The sequence below is a fragment of the Polypterus senegalus genome, chromosome 18 (genome assembly GCF_016835505.1).
Source record: "Polypterus senegalus isolate Bchr_013 chromosome 18, ASM1683550v1, whole genome shotgun sequence".
Lineage (NCBI taxonomy): Eukaryota > Metazoa > Chordata > Cladistia > Polypteriformes > Polypteridae > Polypterus > Polypterus senegalus.
Window position 1 is genome coordinate 19,486,007 of NC_053171.1, and position 15,773 is coordinate 19,501,779.

Consider the following 15,773-nt stretch of genomic DNA (forward strand, 5'->3'; position numbering starts at 1 on the left):
CTGTTGATTTTCTTTTTTTAAGGGCAGCTGTCAAAATGTTTTGGGGACCTGAGCAGATCAGCATTACTGAGGCCTTCACCTTTCTTTATTTTTAGTTATTGTGCGATGGACGCAGGTTGTTGTTTAGGTGTTGGTTCATTTTGTGTCTTAATATTCTTTGGTTGCTAATTAAGAGAAAACAGAAATAATGAAGGGACCTGAGTCTTAAGTTGTGCATCAATTAAAATTAAGGCAAAGAGTTAATTAACAGCAAAATGTGGTCGCTAATTAAGAAAAGGGTTTAGAATGAAAACCTGCAGCTACAGTTCGCTCTCCAGGACTGGAGTTGGAGACCCCTGATATAGGATATGCAGCTAATGATGGTAATCAATATTCACTTTCTGGTTTGAAGAAACATTTCTCCGTACACATTCTGACCTCATGTTTTGGAAATTCTGCATTGCTCGACCTAACCTGTCAAGAGGAATGCCAGCGATTTCCTCTTCAGTTCATCAATGGCTGCAGGACATGTGCGGTACACTTGGCTTTTAAGAAAAATCACAAACCGTGGGATCTGGGGATCTCAGGGCACCATGGAATGTCACCGTTGCGTCAAATGACGAGCCTTCCAATCAATCGCCAAACACCTGCCATCGATTGTGGGGCACTATGTGAAGTCGCTGCACCTGGGGACGTCATTTTTTAAGGCTGAACCCGTTTCTTCGAGATTACGCCCCCATGTTATAAACGCATGAGCAGACAAGACACAATCAGGACATCCTAATGGTAACTCCTTATTTGCTCAGCAGTCACACTATCACCATTCTTATAAAAGGCTTTCACTGCGCACAACCCCACTGCTCCATCATTGTTGGTCTCAAACAACTGCCGACTCCCCAGGGACGGTCGCCAACACCCCATTCCGAAATGTCCTGTTTCCCTGTGACACCCAGCAAAACAGGTCACGAATTAAGAAAAGGGTCAGAATGAAAACCTGCAGCCAATGCGGCCCTCCAGGACTGGAGTTGGGGACCCCTGTTTCATCAGAAGAAGAAGAGGGAACACAAGCCGTGTTAATAATCACAGTTAAAGTACCGTACTGCGTACAAACTGAAAATAATGACCACAACACGTCAACATCCTATGTTGTCCATCTTAAATTAACAATGAAAGAGAAACACAAAATATTAAAATAATTACAATGAATGGACATTTTACACTACAATAATGGTTTTCCAAAACCACGCTTATTGTACGTAATCACTAAACAGAAGTTGTTTTCGTACAAGGGGAGGCACAAGAAGGTGGCTTGAATGTGCGTTTTTTTACTGATGATGAACATGAATATCGTTAATTACGATTAAACAGACTTTATCTTGGCTAGATAAGAATGTAGAAGAGTGTAATAATTAATGAACGCACATTTCATACATTAATGACAATAATTCAGAACATGAAATTATGATTAAACTGACTTAATTTCGGCTAAATGAAAATGCAGAATAGTTTAATAATTATAATGAATTTACATTTCACACTTTAATAACTATAATCAAAAACCTGAATATCAGTAACAATGATTTCACTGATTTTATTTTGTCTGAATTAAAATACAGAATCGTTTAATAATGAATAAACATATGTTTTATACTTTAACAATAATAATGATAATCCACATTGTGAATTATAATTATACTGATTTTATTTGGGCTAAAATAGAAATGCACATCAGCTTAATAATTATAATGATCATTCATTTCACACTTTAATAATAATAAGCTGAAAAGATGAAGGTCATAAATGTTTCTGAAACTTGATTTTATTTTTGGCTAAATAAAAATGCAGACTAGTTTAATAATTATTATGAACTTAACATTTTGTACTTAATAATAATTCAAAACATGAACATCATTCATTATGATTAAAGTGACTTTATTTTAACTAAATAATAATGCAGAATACTTTAATAATTATAATGAACATACATTTCACACTTTAAAAGGAATAATGCAAAACACGAATATCAGCAATTTTGATTAAACTGATTTTATTTTGTCCAAATAAAAATACAGTATGGCTTAATAAATAATAATAATAATAATAATAATAATCAAAAACATGAACATCATTCATTATGATTAAACTTATTTTATTTTTTTTTTAAATAATTTTATTGTAATCATTCCATACAAAGCGATCAATTTTTACAAAAAATAGGATTGAGATTGAAAATTGAAATTTTGGCTAAATAGTAATGCAGAATAATTTAATAATTGATGAACGTACACTTCACACTTTTAATAGCAATAATCTAAAATACGAATATCATTAATTTTGATTAAACTGATTTTTTTTTGGCTAAATAAAAATGCAGAATACTTTAATAATTATAATGAACATACATTTTGTATGTAAAATTAATAATAAGACCAAACATGAATACCATTATCTATGATTAAACTGAATTTATTTTGGCTAAATAAATATGCTGAATAGTTTCATAACTAGTAAACATACTTTAATAATAATAATAATAATAATGAAAAACATGATCATTATGAATTATTGTTATACTGATTTTATTTTGGCTAACATAGAAATGCACATCCGCTTAATAATTATAATAACCATACATTTCACCCTTTAATAATAATAATAATAAGCTGAAAAGATGAAAGTCCTAAATGATTCTTAAACTGCTTTTGCTTTGGTACAATGGGGAACACAAACTGGCCCCCTCTTTAGATATATATTAACAATATTCCAAAATATTAATCCATTTTTATTAAACCAGTTTTACTGTGTCAAAGTTGTGATAGTTCAATAGTCATGCTGAGTGGCCATGCTGTACTGTTAATTATATATTAATCTGAATACACTAATATTTTAAAGTATTAATAAACTGATTTGATTTCGGTACATTGAGGAGCACAAGGCTATTTACTATTTATAATGAACAAACCTTTACATTATAATTTAAAATTTGATTTTGTTTTTTCTAACACTTAAGAGCTCGTAAATCTCATACATCCTTACTAAAATGACTTTGGCCTAGCCGGAATTGTGACAGTTGACAAATGTTAAACGTGCATTTTATAACGTATATAAGATGTTTTTTTAGGTTAGCAAGATGAGTATGCGTTTAAAATCACAAAAGTGTTTAATCGTTTTAATTCATTTACATCTAAATTACAAAAGGGTTTAATTGTTTTAATTAATATGCATTTGATAACTTAATATCCAGGTCTCTTTTGTTGTAAATTATTAAGATGAATTTATTTTTGGAGTTAAGTAAACACAAAGTAATTTAATAATTAAGTTTAACCTACATTTTAAGACATAACGATATTAATAACATCCAAAAAGCAAACATTATAAGTTGTGATTAAACAAATTTTTATTTTTCGATATTGGGGATCAGAAGGTAGTTTAATAATTAGAACAAAACAACATGCTATACATCAATAGTAAGACTTTATTAAATGCAATTGCCTCCGAGTTTTTTGATTGTTTTTTGGACAACAGGGGCAGATGCTGATGTAACGATTACCCAACATTGTATATTACAACAAAAATATGAAATCCAAAAAGCATCCTGTACCGTCTCTCAGTTTTTTCATTCCAGGAAAAACAAACGTCACGAATTCTGTATTAAAGAATGAAATATATTAAGGTGAATTTCGTCGTGGCCTCTTCCCTCTGTAGACGTCTTGAACGCTATTCAGAAGTGTCTTCTCTCATGTTTAGGCCAGGAAAAGGGTCGCTGGTTTGACCCGCTGTGGAGACCCTGTTTACAAAGTGAAAGGAGCAGGTTTGCGTTCTTGAAATGTGTGACACAGACTATGAAAATGCAAGATTCAAGTTGGTGCTTTCAAGATGGCGCTCCTCATCTACCACATATTCGACGGTGATCATGAAAATACAGCCCGCCGCTTGCAAACAGCTTGCCAGTTCCATTTCTTCTTGTAGAAATGTTCAATGTTTGTAGTGTGGCTCTCAAGAACTTGGAGATGCTGTACATTGGATGAGTGATGGGCTGTAGGTTTACTTACTGTCTTCATCATCAAAGAACTTGTAAAGTGCTTTAAAAAAAAGAAAACCGTGCAGCGACATCTTGGAATCGTTCGGCTCCCCCTCGCTATACATGGCTTCACTAAATCTTGGTGGAAGTTCTACCTTGGTGTCACATGTCTCTGAGGACGTCTGAACAGCATTTGGAAGGAATACTTGAATCTTGTTTGGGTCAAACCACTCTTGTTTTTTCAACGAACGTTATTAAATTGTATTTATTTATGAGGTTGTTTTACGGCACTGGTTGATGGTGTGCAGCCAGACAGCTTTCAGTTGAATTGTTTTTGTTTGTACTTGCTGAGGTACTGAACTAATGTAATAATTTAGAATATATTAATAAAGAAACATGAATTGATACTAATGGAGATGAGACTCTTTATCATAATTTGTAAAATAATGGATTGTACAGGTGTGGGCTTTGAGATGTGGCGGATGCACTTCATGACGCAAAGTCACACAAATGGACCATACTGTGTATCTTTTACTAATGCCGGACACTTTAATGAACTTCAACCAATGAGGTAAGAGAATCGGGGGTGAGTATTACTAATTAGTGATGAAACGATATGCACAAAACTCGAGTTCTGCTTGGCCGACTAATTCGCAAAACAAGCGGTGTTTCACTTCCGACGAAATTCCTGTCGTCGGTAGAAGAAGAAAGCCGTTTAGTTTCTGCATGTGTGGAAGTGTCTTCACGCCCTAATTCTGCAGGGGTTTGTGATTCTGTTTGCACTTCTGCATTCATTAGAGTTTTTTTCTGTGTGTACGTTTGTTTTATATTTTGACTTTTGTTTAATAAAATCATAATTTTTGCCATCTTGATTTTCATTGCACTGTTGTGCACACGAAAATCCTTCTTACGTGAAAAAAAATGGATTTAGACGTGTTGATTCTTCTTCCTTGCTGTTTTCCTGTTTTTTGTCAGGGTCAGCTTTAGGACACACCAGTTGCCACATGTTCTGGTCAAGGGCGTACCCATGGGTGACGTTGACTTGTTGCTTATTTCCTTTGATTCAGTTGAGCTAGCGTTTTTTGTGGTTTCTTGCCCCGTGGGCTCAAAGCCATTTTGGCCACTAGGTTGTCGTCACTTTGGATGACGTGACCTTACCATCGGAGCCGTGCACTATGCAGCTTTTCATCAGTCGGCACCACGCACATAAACCTCCCGACAATTTTGTTCATAATGTGGTCAAATCTGGTGGGGTCGAGTACCCATCGCAGCATTCGCATCTCCAAGATGTTGGTGGAGGCCGGCCAGCATTCAGCCTCATACATGGCCACTGGCCAGATGACTGCTTTATAGATCATCCCCTAGAGATGGTTTGGAATCTTACGGTCACGAATGGCGCCACTTCAGTCAGGCTGCGTTGACTCAAGCTTGAGTGTCTTGGAAGATGCCACCATCTGTACAGATAAACGATCTCAGATATTTAAATTCCTATCTCCTTCTTGCAGTGCTGGCTAGTAACAAGGCCCTAGGGTCTTGACTAATGGTGGGGGTCTGACGTCAGGGTGTGCGACACACTGGACAGAAGTATTTCATCGCATCTTATGGAATTTAACATTTAGAAGTGCTGAATTCATTATGGAAATTGGAATTCCTTTACCGTAAACTGTTTAAAAAAAAAAAATCCCTAAGAGGAGTTCAGCTAGTTTTTGAATAAATGTTCAGTCTCTCGTGATCGGATTAAAGTCATTTCCAGTTACAAACTCGGGGCCTTCTCATAGGCGCGCTATTTCGTCTATCACTGTTAGCATTCATTGAATTCTAGCCTTTAGTCCTTGGGTGTCCATTTTGTGTCTTTTAGCCTGGAAGATGTCAGTTCAGCTCTGAATAACTCCTTTGTTATCTGATGAAGTACAGGCTGGTCCTGGTATGAAGACTTCAGCTACTTAGTTTGGAATGCAAGAGGAGGTTTGGAGTGGCTGGATATCTGCATTCCTGTAAAGGCAGTGAGTGAGGTGGACATTGGTGTCATTTAATTGTTCATTTTACTTTCTCGTATACGAAGTTTACATCTTGCCTGAAGAAGAGGCCTGAGTTGCCTCTACGTTTTAGACCGCCCTGAATCCGAAAATACCATTTTTGGAATTAGGTCTCTGTGTGTGTGTAAACACGATAACTTGAGTACGTTGTCACTTAGGTCAGCCCCATTTTGCATACAAATATTAGGTACAAAATGTAGATTTCTATCAACTTTTGGCCTATTTCCGCTAACCGGAAGTGGTGCTTTACCAATTTATTCAACTTTACTTTTATAATATAATATAGATATATATAAATATAAATATAATTGTTCAATATATTATTAATTTGATTTGTTGTTGATGGGTCTTTAATGTACATAATATAAATACTGTATATAATAATTGTCTTACAGTTTACTCCTGAAATATCCATCCCCATATCTGAGTATACGAGAAAGTCGAGGGGAGAGCACTCACGATTTTTTTCTTTTCCGAAAGTCCTTTATTTCCTCGAGCAGCCTAGGAAAGGGAGAAAGTAAAAAGACTGGAGTTATTGTTTTTTTATTTTTACGATTGGGATTTTCTTTATCATTTGTATTCATGTACCTGGGAACTGTGATTTCACGGACGTGCTTGTTTGACTTTTCGCCAACTTTGACTTTTAATATTTTTTGATACGCCATTTTTTTAATAAAGGACTTCCAACTTTTAACTCCTTGTCTGTGTGTCTCCCTCTCTCATTCACCCCAGTTTATCCTTGGTATGAACTACTAGATGCCCCCCCTGGGTTAGACCACTGTGAATGAGGTTTGCGGTGGGTACAGGATATCATAGTGATGCTACATCAGGAGGTGGTGCCGGTCAAGTAGTTGGTGACGGTTTTCATGTTAGGATCTTAGTGGCTAAGAAACAGTAACTTGCCTTGTGTCGTTCTCTTTGGTTTAAAGCTCTTTCCTTGCGATGATCACTTTTGGGCCCCTGTCCTTTAGATACGTTAGAACATTAAGTCCTGTAGCACTTCTTTCATAACAGTCTAACGCATTCATATTTACTTGATTTATCTTGATCTTTTTTGAAAGTTGCATTGTAATAAAGCGTTTGCTAAATGACTTAATGTGAATGTAAAAATGATTAGTTTTTGTTTGAGAATTCCACACAATAGTCACTAGGGGGCGACAAAGAAGGCTTTTTTTTTTTGCCTTTACCTCATAATATTTCTAAAGCCCAGCCAAACATAAAAATGGCACCATACAAAAGACTAGACAGAGAAACTGGGAAATTGTTTTTTGTATTCATTAACTCTTTTGAGGGCTGAATATTTTTTTCCAAAGCACACATTTGAAAAGCACACATAGCAGTGGTTTCACACATAAGACAACATAAAATGTCTGTTGCTATGTGCTGTGGCTGCTGTTGGCGTATGTTCGGTATCTCTGGCAGCAGTGGCTGCGTGGGGGCACCTCGATGGTCAGCAGGAATTCACGGTGGGCCAGTTGCCTGGCTGTCTTCGCACAGCAGGTGGGTGGCGATGGGGGTTGCAGTACGACGCAATCCGTTTTGTACCTCTTATCATAAGCGGTGGTCCTACCAGTCAAATGCTTCTGTCGGAGCATCAGCTACACGAAAGTGTTCAGCGCCACGATCAGCTGGGATGGTACCAATCAGAGTGAGTGGTACCTCACTTTTGTTTTTGATATCCATCTCCAGATCACTTGCATCAAACTCGGAGTCCCGACAAGTCAGAGTCCTATTCAACGAAATTACGTAAAAGGTCCATGGAGTATTTTGCTTTGTACGTTCGCTTTGGTCTCTCGCCAGATGTTGGTGCCATTTTAGAGGTTGTTTGCTCTTTGCTACTCGCACACGCATAGGGAATCGAGGTTAAATCAACAAAGCAATGTAACTTTCCTTCTAGCAAAGAGAGTCAAACAAAAATGTAAGGGTGAGTTTTGTTGCAGTTTACAGCTGATTACCGTCCTCTACTCATGAATTTTGACAAAAGTCGACATCAGCCCTGAAAGAGTTAATCCTGACTCCATATTCACCATTTATATCAAATTGTATGGCATCAAACTTTATGCACTTTCTGCAGTACCCCGGAATGACAAATTTTAACATCCATCCATCCATTATCCAACCCACTATATCCTAACTACAGGGTCACGGGAGTCTGCTGGAGCCAAACCCAGCCAACACAAGGCGCAAGGCAGGAAACAAACCCTGGGCAGAATGCCAGCCCACCGCAGACAAATTTTAATATTTTTTATAAATCTATTAAAAATAAAAAATAAATATCCCATTCAAACATCCTTTACTGTGTACTTCGTTAAAGCCCCTTTGGTCACCATTCCAGCCTGGAGTCTTCTGAGTCTGATGCAACAAGCTTCCCATACCAGGATTTGGCGATTTTCTGCCATTCTTCTCAGCAGATCCTCTCAAACCCTGTCAGGTTGGATGGAGGCCACCATTGAACATCTATTGTCGGGTCTTCCCAGAGATGTTGATCTAGGTTCAAGTCAAGGCTCTAACTGGACCACTTGAGGACATTCATAGAGTTGTCCCTAAGTCCATCCTGTGTTGTCTTTGCCTTTTCCTGTTAGAAGGTGAACCTTCAGCCCAGTTGAAGATCCAGAGTGCTCTGGAGCAGGCTTTCATTAAGGATATCTTTGTATGTTGCTCCATTCAGCTCTCCTTCAACCCTGTCCAGTCTCCTGCTGCAGAAGAATAACCTCTCAGCTTGATATTGCCCACAGCATTGGACTGGCATTGCTCAAGTGATGAGCTGTGCCTGGTTTCCTCCAGATGTGATGCTTAGAATTAGGGCCAGACAGTTCAATCTTGGTCTCATCAGACCAGAGAATCTCATTTTTCATAGTCTGAGAGCCTATAAAGTGCCTTGTTGCAAACTCCAAGTGGGCTTTCATTTCTGTTCTCGTAGTTCTTGTCAACTAAGCCCAGATCAGTAAAGTATTGCAGTGGTGGTTGTCCTTCAAGAATTTCTCCCATTTCCACACAGCTCAGCCAGAGTGACCATCTGATTCCTGGTCACTTCTCTTACCAAGTCTCTTCTCCCTCAATTGCTCAGTTTGTCCAGGCAGCCAGCTCCCTGAAGAGTCTTGGTTGTTCCATACCACTCCCATTTAAGAATTATGGAGGCCACTGTGCTCTTGGGAGCCCTCTATGCTGCAGAAATGGTTTTGGAACTTTCCTTAGTCCTGTCACCAACCTCTTCACGTAATTACTTTGACCTCATGGCTTGGTGTTTTGCTCAACTTGTGGGACCTTCAATAGAAAGGTGTCTACCTTTTCTAATCATGTCCACTCCATTGAATTAACCACAGGATGACTTCAATCGGAGTGCTGAAACAGCTGAACAAGGAGCAAGAGAATTGGATGCACCCAACTCAGATTTTGAGCGTCACAGCAAAGGGTCTGAATACTTCTGTCAGTGTGATTGTTGTTGAAAACACTTAGTAGATAAAGAAACATCTTGAGCCATCATTTTAAATGAACTCCAAACATGGCCGTTGTAAGGGATGGCTGGCAGCCCAACCCAGCCGAGATTCCCAAAAAACGGAAGGATGGGGGAAGGCGACTGTTTTAGGGCACTCCCACCCCCAAAACACTAGATGACAGCCCCCATGGTTTACAGTGGTATCCTGGACACCCACAGGGCACCATGGGACTTGGAGTTCTCTATCTCAGCCCTGTTGCGTGCTGTGGGAAAACCCATGGGACATAAGGTCTTCACCTGATCCAGAAGTACTGGCAGATCATGCAGGCGGAAGAGAAGAAGCACTTCCGGGTTGGACAATATAAAAGGACCAGACTGACCTCACAAGGATGAGCCAGAGTCGGGTGGAAGGTGGACGAAGCTTGTGGGAGGAATGGAGGAGAAAAGACAGAGAAAGAAGAAGAACTGTGTGTGCTGCATTGCTTACTTGTGGCTGTAGTGGTGGGAAACGCTTTGGGAAGAGTTTCCTTAATAATAAAATGCTCTCTTGTGCTTTTAACTTGTGCCTGGTGTCTGCCACGTTGGGTTTGAGGAGCAACAGTGCCCTCTAGTGTCCACACACCGTCCTTTATTTACACCACCTGGTGGAGCCTCACATGCTTTGTTCAAAGTAACATGGCAGAGTGAAGAAATCTAGCAGAGTAGCTTCCTTTAATCAGCTTAGGTTCATTGACAGATACTGACTACAAAGCATTTCAGTTATACCAACCATCAGATAGATAGATAGATAGATAGATAGATAGATAGATAGATAGATAGATAGATAGATAGATAGATAGATAGATAGATAGATATGAAAGGCACTATATGATAGATAGATAGATAGATAGATAGATAGATAGATAGATAGATAGATAGATAGATAGATAGTGTCACACACGTGTGCATGGGAAGCAGCTGAAGGGCTTAGGAAATACTGTTTATACATCTGCCCGGGGGGGTGCACTGACGCTCTTTCTGAGTTCTCTGCAGGTCTTACCGGGAAATCCCACCAGGAGCCGCCATTTCCAGGAAGGACACATCACTTCGGTTCCGGCCCCAAGAATGAGGTCACTTCGGTTCCGGCCCCAAGGATGATGTCACTTCCAGTTCCGGCCCAGAGGGCGACATCATTTCCGCCCTCTGTGCTATAAAGCTCACTGCCTTTGCTTAGGCAGGCAGTTCTGTTTTGGACTCTGTTGTGTAAACAACTGTTAACAATGCCTCAAAGACTTTTGCAGCCGGGAAACCGTAATAAACGGGTGGCTGCCCCAAACCTTTCCACGTCTCTGGTCTCCACTTATTACAGTGGCGTAGTCGGCAGGATGGTGTCCCGATGAACCGGGACACGAACTATCACGGAACCAGGTGGGTGAGTACCGGGGCCGAGTTTGGGCGGGAGTGCGCCAGAGGGTCAGGAAGGGCGGGTGCAGGCTCTGCTCCATGAGCATAACCGGTGGGGACCACCCATCTCGTGGAGAACGTAGAGGGGACCCACAGGCGTGGGCTGGCTTCTGGGGAACACACACGAGTGGCTCAGTATGCTCTCCTTGGCAGGAAAGCCGAGCTGCCCATCGGGACCAAGGTCCCAGTTAACGATGGGTTGTCCCCAGGCCGGCAGGTGAAGGAAATCATAAACTGGGAGTTTAACCCAAGCAAAGGGCTGTCAGAGCAGGCTATGGCTCTCTGGCAACAGGTGGGTGAGTGGCTACGGCCATTGAGTTAACCCCTTACAAATAGTGCAGCAAGTGGCCTGTTTTCTGCTGCTAAAAGACTACCCCAGGAATTTGCCCAGCCGGCCTGGGGCGAATTCCATTCTATGGACGAGCTGCTGCAGCTCTTGCAAACCCAGAGGCCGGCTGTGAAACCTGGGAGGGCAGAACAGCCGCTCTGTGGACTACCCGGGAGCTATGTCCCACTAAAGCAGTCCCTTCCACGCATTCCAGAGCTTGTTCCGAAGTCACCGGGCCGTCTGGTTTGCGACCTGTCGGGGAACAAGGCGGACCGTAGGGGACAATGGCGGGGTTGTTTGTGTGCCCTTAGCAATCCCTGGCGGATAAACATACGGGGAGCTTCTTATTAATGGACATAAGATAACAGCGCTGTTCGATTCCGGCAGTAGCGTGTCTGTCGTTGCTCGCCGTTTTATTCTACCGCAACAGTGGATTAAAAAGAAGACCAGTCTAAAATGTATACGGAGATATCCGCACATACCATACCGCCCAGTGTTACGTATGTCTCGGAGGAACCCTTCGACAGCTTACCGTGGCGGTGCATCCGGATCCTCCGTTTCCGTAATCCTCGGGAGACTGGTCTGATAGTAACGGCGTAGTTTAGAAAGCATTCCCCGAAAAACTTATGGCCTCGTTATAGATGACAACGATTCATCTCAAGTTGCTTCCACACCGTGTAATCAGCCGACAGGGAGTGGGGCGGTAGGCCAAGAGAGTGACGAAGACACTCCCGGACCGTCGCGGGCTACTACGTCATCCACTAGCGCCCCGGCAGCGAGGAGGAATCTCCGCCCCTTGAGGTCAGACCGGACCCTCTCTGAGTTGCACTTTCAGTTTAGAGCAACACCGGCTTCTTTCAAGAGAGAACAGTGGAATGACGACTCTCTGAAACACATAAAGAATGCAGTGGTTCTCGTTAACGGCCAACGCGCATTTGCCCATGCCACAGGGACCTCACTTTGTCATTGATAATGATTTGTTGTATCGGGTCGCTGAACATGAGGGAAGGTCCGGAAGTTGTTGCTAATCCCGCGGACCTACCGGCAGGTTTGCGAGTTAGCACACTCCCACCTTCTTGGAGGCCATCTCGGCTCCGATAAAACATTAGAGCGAATTAAGCTCCGTTTTTCTGGCGGGATTAATGAGGAGGTTAGCGCTTTTGCTTTTCCTGTCCGGAATGTCAACTGCGGCAAATTCCTAGGAGGACCGTGCTCCTCTGGTTCCCCTTCCCCTTATTGGCGTTCCTTTGATAGGATTGGGGTTGACATAGTAGGACCCTAGAACCCTCAGCCGAGGATATAAATATATACTCGTCCTCGTGGATTATGCTACCCGATTCCCTGAAGCCGTTCCGTTGCGCCGGCTACCACAAAAATATTGCACGGGAACTAGTAGGAGTCTTTTCGCGAGTAGGCATTCCTAGAGAAGTCCTGACGGACCAAGGAACGCCTTTTACCTCGGAAACGTTCAAGGAGACTGCCAAGTTACTGAAAATAAAGCATTTAAAGACCTCGGTGTATCATCCTCAAACCGATGGCCTAGTGGAGAGATTTAATCAAACTCTCAAGCAAATGCTACGTAAGGTAGTCAGCAAGGATGGGAGGATTGGGACCAACTCCTCCCCTTGTCCTCTTTGCATATCGGGAAGTTCCTCAAGCCTCTACGGGTTCTCTCCATTTGAATTACTGTACGGAAGACAACCCGGGGTTTATTGGATATTTTAAAGAGGGCTGGGAAGGGAGGCACAGCCCTCCACTAATATTTTGGAATATATGCCCAATTGCGCGATAGATTTGATGCAATAAGACCGATTCTAAAAAGTCATATAGAGGAGGCGCAATCAGCACAGGCCCGCCTTTATGACCGTGGCACGACTCTCCGGAGTTCCAACGGGGATCGTCATGGTATTGGTCCAACTTCTCACTCTAAACTGCTCGCCCATTGGCTAGGCCCCTACGAAATTAAGGAAAGGAAGGGATTGGTTGACTATTTGGTGAAACAGCCCAATCGCCGACCAGCTGAGCGAATATATCATGTAAACCTGCTGAAACCGTGGAAGGAGAGGGTCCCGATCCCTCCTCGGACAGCCCTGCTCTCTCTTGCTGAAGTAAGTTCCCTTAATTTCGGCGAGCAGCTATCCCCCAGGCAGAAACAAGAGCTCGAAGCAGCTATCCGCTCTGTCCCAGAGGTGGTAAGTGAAAACCGGTCGGACCTCTCTGATTGCATGACATATTGACTGACCGGGGTGATCGTCCGTGGCGACCCTACAGACTCCGGAGGCAAAGAAAGTAGAGGTGGAACTTGAAATCAAGCGAATGCTGGCACTAGGAGTAATCGAGGAAAGTAGTAGTCCCTGGTCCAGTCCCATCGTCTTGATTGCTAAGCCTGGCGGCAGTTGGAGGTTTTGCAATGACTTCCGTCGGCTTAACCAAGTTTCCAGATTGATGCTTATCCCATGCCTCGCGTGGATGACCTCCTCGAGACTGGGACCAGCCAAATTCTTGACTACACTTGACATGACAAAGGGGTACTGGCAGGTTCCTTTAACGGAGTCCGAAGGAAAAACGCGTTTAGCACTCCTAGCGGACACTGGCAGTATCGTGTCCTTCCATTCGGGTTACACGGGGCGCCTGCGACTTTTCAGCGTCTGGTGGACAAAGTGCTCCGGCCCCATAACTCGTTCTGTGCTGCCTATCTGGATGGCGTGTCATCTATTCCAGCACCTGGAAGGAACACATACAGCAGGTCACAGCAGTATTACGGACATGGGAGAGGCGGGCTCGAATCAACCCCAAGAAATGTTTCTTTGGATTGAGGAAGCCAAATATTTGGGCTACCTAGTGGGCGGGGTACTGTGAGGCCACAGTGTTCCAAGTTGCAAGCCATAATGGCCTGGCCCGTCCAAAAACCAAGCGGCAAGTCCAATCCTTTCTCGGTTTGGCGGGTACTACCGCCGGTTTGTGCCTCGCTTCTCGAGAGAGCGGCGCCTTGACCGATTTGACAAAGAAAAGAGCTCCTAATACGGTGGTATGGTCTGATAAAGCGGGGGCTGCATTCAGTGACTTAAAAAGGGCTCTGACTTCAGCACCTATCTTGATCTCCCCTAACTTCTCTCTCCCTTTATCCTCCAGGCGGACGCCGGACACAGGCTTGGGTGCGTGTTGAGCCAAAGCGTCGGCGGTGTTGAACACCCGTTATGTACCTGAGCGGAAACTGTTGGACGGGAGACCAGGTACGCGGCGGTGGAGAAAGAGGCTCTGGCGATCAAATGGGCGGTGACTCAGCTGCGGTACTACCTCTTGGGTCGCGTGTTCACTCTGGTGACGGATCATGCACCTCTGAAGTGGATGGGCCCTTCACAGGAGTCAATCCACGGGTCACGAGGTGGTTTCTTGACCTGCAGCAGTACAAATATACGCTCGTTCATCGACAGGGGTCTCTTCATGCCAACGCCGATGCCCTCTCCCGGGCCCACGACCTCGGTGCAGGTCGCCCGACCCGGCGGGTCTGGGCTGAGGGGAGTCTTGTCACACACGTGTGCATGGGAAGCAGCTGAAGGGCTTAGGAAATACTGTTTATACATCTGCCCAGGGGCGGGGTGCACTGACGCTCTTTCTGAGTTCTCTGCAGGTCTTACCGGAAATCCCACCAGGAGCCGCCATTTCCAGGAAGGACACATCACTTCGGTTCCGGCCCCAAGAATGAGGTCACTTCGGTTCCGGCCCCAAGGATGATGTCACTTCCAGTTCCGGCCCAGAGGACGACATCATTTCCGCCCTCTGTGCTATAAAGCTCACTGCCTTTGCTTAGGCAGGCAGTTCTGTTTTGGACTCTGTTGTGTAAACAACTGTTTAAAATGCCTCAAAGACTTTTGCAGCCGGGAAACCGTAATAAACGGGTGGCTGCCCCAAACCTTTCCACGTCTCTGGTCTCCACTTATTACAATAGATAGATAGATAGATAGATAGATAGATAGATAGATAGATAGGAAGGGCAATATATGATAGATAGATAGATATGAAAGGCACAATATAATATAGATAGATAGATAGATAGATAGATAGATAGATATGAAAGGCACAATATAATATAGATAGATAGATATGAAAGGCACTATATGATAGATAGATAGATAGATAGATAGATAGATAGATAGATAGATAGATAGATAGATAGATAGGAAGGGCAATATATGATAGATAGATAGATAGGAAGGGCAATATATGATAGATAGATAGATAGATAGATAGATAGATAGATAGATAGATAGATAGATAGATAGATAGATAGATAGATAGATAGATAGATAGGAAGGGCAATATATGATAGATAGATAGATAGATAGATAGATAGATAGATATGAAAGGCACAATATAATATAGATAGATAGATAGATAGATAGATAGATAGACAGATAGATAGATAGATAGATAGATAGAAATATATAAACACACACACACACTGTGGTCACCAGAATAACAAGTCAGACAATGTATGCATGGTGTCATATTCAGGTCCGTTCGGCGACT